The sequence below is a fragment of the Idiotropiscis lumnitzeri genome, unplaced genomic scaffold, assembly GCF_059441095.1.
Source record: "Idiotropiscis lumnitzeri isolate Australia: NSW breed Sydney's pygmy pipehorse unplaced genomic scaffold, RoL_Ilum_1.0 HiC_scaffold_76, whole genome shotgun sequence".
NCBI lineage: Eukaryota > Metazoa > Chordata > Actinopteri > Syngnathiformes > Syngnathidae > Idiotropiscis > Idiotropiscis lumnitzeri.
In genome coordinates, this window is record NW_028283614.1 from 729648 (window position 1) to 738147 (window position 8500).

Here is an 8500-nt window from a genome sequence, read left to right on the forward strand (position 1 = left end):
GTCACGCCCCCCGCTGTCCGTTCACTCCGCCAAGATGCTGGTCCAGGTGGTAGAGAGGATGAAGGCTCCCTTGTCTCTGTTCATGGTTTTTATGCCTCGCTTGCAGATCTCAATGGCCTCTCTGATCCAGCGCTGTTGTTTGTTCTCTTCTGTGCGGATGACCCTGCCCTTCTCCCGGTCCATGATGTGGTTTTCCCTTTTGCAGTGGTCAGTGATTGCTGATTTGTAATGTTCATGTTGTGCTTGTTCTTTTACTGCTCTGATTTTTTTCATTTTTTTGACAGGTAAGTCACACCCTCATGGAACATCAGCTCAAGACACCATCATGCAACACTCTGAAGAAGGCGAAAGACTCGCCGAAACATGTCAGGTAAAAAATTAACCTAAAACATAATTGTCTGCTTTTAATGAATCAGTCAAATATCAATAATAAGAAGACAAAATGAACCTAATACAAATAAATGAATGCTTAATAACTCCCCTGCACATGCTCCTAAAAATCCAAACCTTCACCTGTAAATAAAACGTCCCGACCTGAAGACATCGTAATGTTATTATTTTGTTATACACACAGTGCCGCCAAGTGGAATCAAAAATTTGTTTTTATTTTAATTTTCACGTACTGCACGGTGCCCTTTTGACGAATCCGACTGAAAATTAGTCAGAAAAGACTCAAGACAATGATCTTACTCTCTGCCGAATTTTGTGACGTTTTGGCAAAAGGCGTGGCTATTAAGGTGCTGAAAAGTCCGATTGTACTCTGTGGCAACAAAAGCTCCGGCAACATGACTCAGATGATCCTATCTTCTCGAATTGTACACATTTGAGGATACTTCAGCCCTGAAGACATCTACCAACTTATTTTACATCGTAGTAGTAGCGCCACCAACTGGTAAAAGCTAATACAAGTTATTTTCTTGGATGTTTTTCTCCGTGCAACTCAACAAGGTCGCCCTCATATATGCTCGGATGACTGTTTCGGCCATGAGGATGTCACAATACGAAATTCGTCCTTTTTCGTGAAAAGTTGTGGGAGTGGCATTGCACTGTTCGGCAATAAAACAAAGCTGATTATTAGGTTCTAAATATGAACGACAACTCGTAAAACTTTACACACACATCAGGCCGAGCAAATTTATCAATATTTTATACGTTAGTTGTGCAGCTTTTTTGAAATGGCTCGCCATGGCCCTCGAGAAATGTTAAAAAAAGCAGCTCTGGTTGAGTGTTTCACCTCGCTTTTTGTAAATTTTATGGAGTACAGTGAACCCTCGGTTATCGCGGTTAATGGGGACCGAGACCACCCGCGAAAACTGAAAATCCGCGAAGTAGCGGCGCACCTTCAAAAATGCTTAAAAAAAATATACAATATATATAAGAAATATATATATATATATATATACGGGGAGAGAGAGAGTGAAATTCATGTTATAACAAAAAAACCAAATTATTATTAAAACGTATTATTTTTTTATTCCCCAGCCATTCTTTTTGTATTTATTTAATTACTCCGACTTTTACCTGCTGGTACGCCGTCCGGTGTGCCCTGTGAAATGAAAGGTGGCATTCTTTATTTATTTATTCATTTATTCATTCATAACTGACAGCCTCGCGCTCCGCTCGTGCCCGGGCAGAAGAGGTGCTCCAATTTGGCTTAACTGTGACACACGCCCGCCCTCCTCCCCCGGAGCTTCCATTCGGTTAAACTTAGGGGCCGCTTGGCACCGCCCGTGCCCGGGGAAGGTGCTCCTCTTCGGCTTACTGTGACGTGAGCATGCCCTCCTCCTCCGGAGCTTCCATTCGGTTAAACTTAGGGGCCGCTTGGAACCGCCCGTGCCCGGGGAAGGTGCTCCTCTACGGCTTAACTGCCACGCACGCCGGCCGGAGCTCTGGTACGGTCCGAACCGCGCGAAACGTCGCCACCGATCGTGTCCGGGGGAACGTGCTCTTCTTCGTCCACTCTCCTCTTCGCCCACGCTCTTCTTCGGCGCACGCCGGCCGTCTAATCTCTCCAGCGACCCGTCGTGCCGCTCGGCGAAACTACAATGCCCCAGAATATTTTTTAGACCCGCGAAGCACTGAACCCGCGAAAGGTGAACCGCGAAGTAGCGAGGGTTCACTGTATGTATAAGACCAAGACCTACAAAAAAGTCTCTTGGAGCAATGAGCTAGGTTTTACAGGAAGTCGGCCATTTTGAATTTACTTAAAAGGGGGCGGGTCACCACAATGGACTTTGTGTAGAAATTATTATTGGGGCCCGAGCAGCGACCGCGGCGAGGTCCCTATTGTTTTTGTAGAAAACATTATTACTTTTATTATTATTATTATTATTATTATTAGGGCCTGAGCAGCGACCGCTGCGAAGTCCCTATTGTTTTTGTAGAAATTATTATTATTATTATTTTTCCGATTGTTCGATCGCATTTTTGACCCCCGAAACATGCACAAAAACTCACCAAACTTGGCAGTCTCATCGGGCATGGCGAAAAATTTGATATTTTAACGTCTAATATGAACAGGAAGTGAGTTATGAATTTTTGAAAGTCCGACTTTTGCCCTTTTTTGCATGTTTACAGGGGTCATTCTTTTGCACCCTGATCCTAAAGGCTTCATCTGATTGCCTTAAAATTCTGTCTGTAGCATCTGAAGACCTGGGACAAACACTGGGGCTAAAATTTTTTGTTTCCGGAATACTATATGACGGGGGCGGGGCTTCAAAGTTTTCACTTAAGATTTCCTTCGCCGCAATGGACAAAATGCTTAATAACTCTCCTGCACATGCTGCTAAATATCCAAAACTTCACATGTACATAAAGAGTCTGTACCTGAAGACATCTATAAGTTTATATTCAGTTATACACCTTGCGCCAATCAATATCATTTTTTACATTTTGACGTACTGCACGGTGCCCTTTTAACGAATCCGATTGAAAATTGGCTCGAAAAGACTCAAGACATTGATCTTACTCTATCCCTATTTTTATGACTTTCCTTCAAAGGGCGTGGCTATTACGGTGCCGCAGAGTCTGATTATTCTCCGTGGCAAAAAAAGTTCCTGCAAAATGATTCAGATGATCCATCTTCTGGAAATCTTTCACATTTGAGGATATTCAGGCCCTGAAGACGGCTGCCAACTTATTTTTGATCGCAGTGGTAGCGCCACCAACTGGTTAAAACAAATACAAATTATTTTCGTTGATGTTTTTCTCCGGGCAGGTGAACAAAATCTACCTTATATTTGCTCGGATGAGTGTTTAGGCCTTGAGCATGTCACAATACGAAAGTCTTTCGCCTTCTTCAGAGTGTCACATGATGGTGTCTTGTGACCCGTCTTTATCAGCTGATGTTCCATGAGGGCGTGACTTACCTGTCACAAGAATGAAGGCAAGTCACGCCCCCCGCTGTCCGTTCACTCCGCCAAAATGCTGCTCCAGGTGGTAGAGAGGATGAAGGCTCCCTTGTCTCTGTTCATGGTTTTTATGCCTCGCTTGCAGATCTCAATGGCCTCTCTGATCCAGCGCTGTTGTTTGTTCTCTTCGGTGCGGATGACCCTGCCCTTCTCCCGGTCCATGATGTGGTTTTCGCTTTTGCAGTGGTCAGTGATTGCTGATTTGTAATGTTCATGTTGTGCTTGTTCTTTTACTGCTCTGATTTTTCATTTTTTTGACAGGTAAGTCACACCCTCATGGAACATCAGCTGATAAAGACGGGTCTCAAGACACCATCATGCGACACTCTGAAGAAGGCGAAAGACTCGCCGAAACATGTCAGGTAAAAAATTAACCTAAAACATAATTGTCTGCTTTTAATGAATCAGTCAAATATCAATAATAAGAAGACAAAATGAACCTAATACAAATAAATGAATGCTTAATAACTCCCCTGCACATGCTCCTAAAAATCCAAACCTTCACCTGTAAATAAAACGTCCCGACCTGAAGACATCTTAATGTTATTATTTTGTTATACACACAGCGCCGCCAAGTGGAATCAAAAATGTGTTTTTATTTTAATTTTCACGTACTGCACGGTGCCCTTTTGACGAATCCGACTGAAAATTAGTCAGAAAAGACTCAAGACAATGATCTTACTCTCTGCCGAATTTTGTGACGTTTTGGCAAAAGGCGTGGCTATTAAGGTGCTGAAAAGTCCGATTGTACTCTGTGGCAACAAAAGCTCCGGCAACATGACTCAGATGATCCTATCTTCTCGAAGTTGTACACATTTGAGGATACTTCAGCCCTGAAGACATCTACCAACTTATTTTACATCGTAGTAGTAGCGCCACCAACTGGTAAAAGCTAATACAAGTTATTTTCTTGGATGTTTTTCTCCGTGCAACTCAACAAGGTCGCCCTCATATATGCTCGGATGACTGTTTCGGCCATGAGGATGTCACAATACGAAATTCGTGATTTTTCGTGAAAAGTTGTGGGAGTGGCATTGCACTGTTCGGCAATAAAACAAACCTGATTATGAGGTTCTAAATATGAACGACAACTCGTAAAACTTTACACACACATCAGGCCGAGCAAATTTATCAATATTTTATACGTTAGTTGTGCAGCTTTTTTTAAATGGCTCGCCATGGCCCTCGAGAAATGTTAAAAAAAAAGCAGCTCTGGTTGAGTGTTTCACCTCGCTTTTTGTAAATTTTATGGAGTACAGTGAACCCTCGGTTATCGCGGTTAATGGGGACCGAGACCACCCGCGAAAACTGAAAATCCGCGAAGTAGCGGCGCACCTTCAAAAATGCTTAAAAAAAAATACAATATATATAATAAATATATAAATATATATATATATATATATATATATATATATATATATATATATATATATATATATATATATATATATATATATATATATATACGGGGGGAGAGAGAGAGAGAGAGTGAAATTCATGTTATAACAAAAAAACCAAATTATTATTAAAACGTATTATTTTTTTATTCCCCAGCCATTCTTTTTGTATTTATTTAATTACTCCGACTTTTACCTGCTGGTACGCCGTCCGGTGTGCCCTGTGAAATGAAAGGTGGCATTCTTTATTTATTTATTCATTTATTCATTCATAACTGACAGCCTCGCGCTCCGCTCGTGCCCGGGCAGAAGAGGTGCTCCAATTCGGCTTAACTGTGACACACGCCCGCCCTCCTCCCCCGGAGCTTCCATTCGGTTAAACTTAGGGGCCGCTTGGCACCGCCGTGCCCGGGGAAGGTGCTCCTCTTCGGCTTACTGTGACGCGAGCATGCCCTCCTCCTCCGGAGCTTCCATTCGGTTAAACTTAGGGGCCGCTTGGAACCGCCCGTGCCCGGGGAAGGGGCTTCTCTTCGGCTTACTGTGACGCGAGCATGCCCTCCTCCTCCGGAGCTTCCATTCGGTTAAACTTAGGGGCCGCTTGGAACCGCCCGTGCCCGGGGAAGGTGCTCCTCTTCGGCTTACTGTGACGCGAACATGCCCTCCTCCTCCGGAGCTTCCATTCGGTTAAACTTAGGGGCCGCTTGGCACCGCCCGTGCCCGGGGAAGGTGCTCCTCTACGGCTTAACTGCCACGCACGCCGGCCGGAGCTCTGGTACGGTCCGAACCGCGCGAAACGTCGCCACCGATCGTGTCCGGGGGAACGTGCTCTTCTTCGTCCACTCTCCTCTTCGCCCACGCTCTTCTTCGGCGCACGCCGGCCGTCTAACCGCTCCAGCGCCCCGTCGTGCCGCTTGGCGAAACTACAATGCCCCCGAATATTTTTTAGACCCGCGAAGCACTGAACCCGCGAAAGGTGAACCGCGAAGTAGCGAGGGTTCACTGTATGTATAAGACCAAGACCTACAAAAAAGTCTCTTGGAGCAATGAGCTAGGTTTTACAGGAAGTCGGCCATTTTGAATTTACTTAAAAGGGGGCGGGTCACCACAATGGACTTTGTGTAGAAATTATTATTGGGGCCCGAGCAGCGACCACGGCGAGGTCCCTATTGTTTTTGTCGAAAATATTATTACTTTTATTATTATTATTATTATTATTATTATTATTAGGGCCTGAGCAGCGACCGCTGCGAATTCCCTATTGTTTTTGTAGAAATTAGTATTATTATTATTTTTCCGATTGTTCGATCGCATTTTTGACCCCCGAAACATGCACAAAAACTCACCAAACTTGGCAGTCTCATCGGGCATGGCGAAAAATTTTATATTTTTTAACGTCTAATATGAACAGGAAGTGAGTTATGAATTTTTGAAAGTCCGACTTTTGCCCTTTTTTGCATGTTTACAGGGGTCATTCTTTTGCACCCTGATCCTAAAGGCTTCATCTGATTGCCTTAAAGTTCTGTCTGGAGCATCTTAAGACCTGGGACAAACACTGGGGCTAAAATTTTTTGTTTCCGAAATACTATATGACGGGGGCGGGGCTTCAAAGTTTTCACTTAAGATTTCCTTCGCCGCAATGGACAAAATGCTTAATAACTCTCCTGCACATGCTGCTAAAAATCCAAAACTTCACATGTACATAAAGAGTCGGTACCTGAAGACATCTATATGTTTATATTCAGTTATACACCTTGCGCCAATCAATATCAATTTTTACATTTTGACGTACTGCTCGGTGCCCTTTTAACGAATCCGATTGAAAATTGGCTAGAAAAGACTCAAGACATTGATCTTACTCTATCCCTATTTTTACGACTTTCCTTCAAAGGGCGTGGCTATTACGGTGCCGCAGAGTCTGATTATTCTCCGTGGCAACAAAAGTTCCTGCAAAATGATTCAGATGATCCATCTTCTGGAAATCTTTCACATTTGAGGATATTCAGGCCCTGAAGACGGCTGCCAACTTATTTTTGATCGCAGTGGTAGTGCTACCAACTGGTTAAAACAAATACAAATTATTTTCGTTGATGTTTTTCTCCGGGCAGGTGAACAAAATCTACCTTATATTTGCTCGGATGAGTGTTTAGGCCTTGAGCATGTCACAAACGAAAGTCTTTCGCCTTCTTCAGAGTGTCACATGATGCTGTCTTGTGACCCGTCTTTATCAGCTGATGTTCCATGAGGGCGTGACTTACCTGTCACAAGAATGAAGGCAAGTCACGCCCCCCGCTGTCCGTTCACTCCGCCAAGATGCTGGTCCAGGTGGTAGAGAGGATGAAGGCTCCCTTGTCTCTGTTCATGGTTTTTATGCCTCGCTTGCAGATCTCAATGGCCTCTCTGATCCAGCGCTGTTGTTTGTTCTCTTCTGTGCGGATGACCCTGCCCTTCTCCCGGTCCATGATGTGGTTTTCCCTTTTGCAGTGGTCAGTGATTGCTGATTTGTAATGTTCATGTTGTGCTTGTTCTTTTACTGCTCTGATTTTTTCATTGTTTTGACAGGTAAGTCACACCCTCATGGAACATCAGCTCAAGACACCATCATGCGACACTCTGAAGAAGGCGAAAGACTCGCCGAAACATGTCAGGTAAAAAATTAACCTAAAACATAATTGTCTGCTTTTAATGAATCAGTCAAATATCAATAATAAGAAGACAAAATGAACCTAATACAAATAAATGAATGCTTAATAACTCCCCTGCACATGCTCCTAAAAATCCAAACCTTCACCTGTAAATAAAACGTCCCGACCTGAAGACATCTTAATGTTATTATTTTGTTATACACACAGTGCCGCCAAGTGGAATCAAAAATTTGTTTTTATTTTAATTTTCACGTACTGCACGGTGCCCTTTTGACGAATCCGACTGAAAATGAGTCAGAAAAGATTCAAGACAATGATCTTACTCTCTGCCGAATTTTGTGACGTTTTGGCAAAAGGCGTGGCTATTAAGGTGCTGAAAAGTCCGATTGTACTCTGTGGCAACAAAAGCTCCGGCAACATGACTCAGATGATCCTATCTTCTCGAAGTTGTACACATTTGAGGATACTTCAGCCCTGAAGACATCTACCAACTTATTTTACATCGTAGTAGTAGCGCCACCAACTGGTAAAAGCTAATACAAGTTATTTTCTTGGATGTTTTTCTCCGTGCAACTCAACAAGGTCGGCCCTCATATATGCTCGGATGACTGTTTCGGCCATGAGGATGTCACAATACGAAATTCGTCCTTTTTCATGAAAAGTTGTGGGAGTGGCATTGCACTGTTCGGCAACAAAACAAAGCTGATTATGAGGTTCTAAATATGAACGACAACTTGTAAAACTTTACACACACATCAGGCCGAGCAAATTTATCAATATTTTATACGTTAGTTGTGCAGCTTTTTTGAAATGGCTCGCCATGGCCCTCGAGAAATGTTAAAAAAAGCAGCTCTGGTTGAGTGTTTCACCTCGCTTTTTGTAAATTTTATGGAGTACAGTGAACCCTCGGTTATCGCGGTTAACGGGGACCGAGACCACCCGCGAAAACTGAAAATCCGCGAAGTAGCGGCGCACCTTCAAAAATGCTTAAAAAAATAAACAGGTCACTGCTCGGGCCCTAATAATAATAATAATAATAATTTCCACAAAA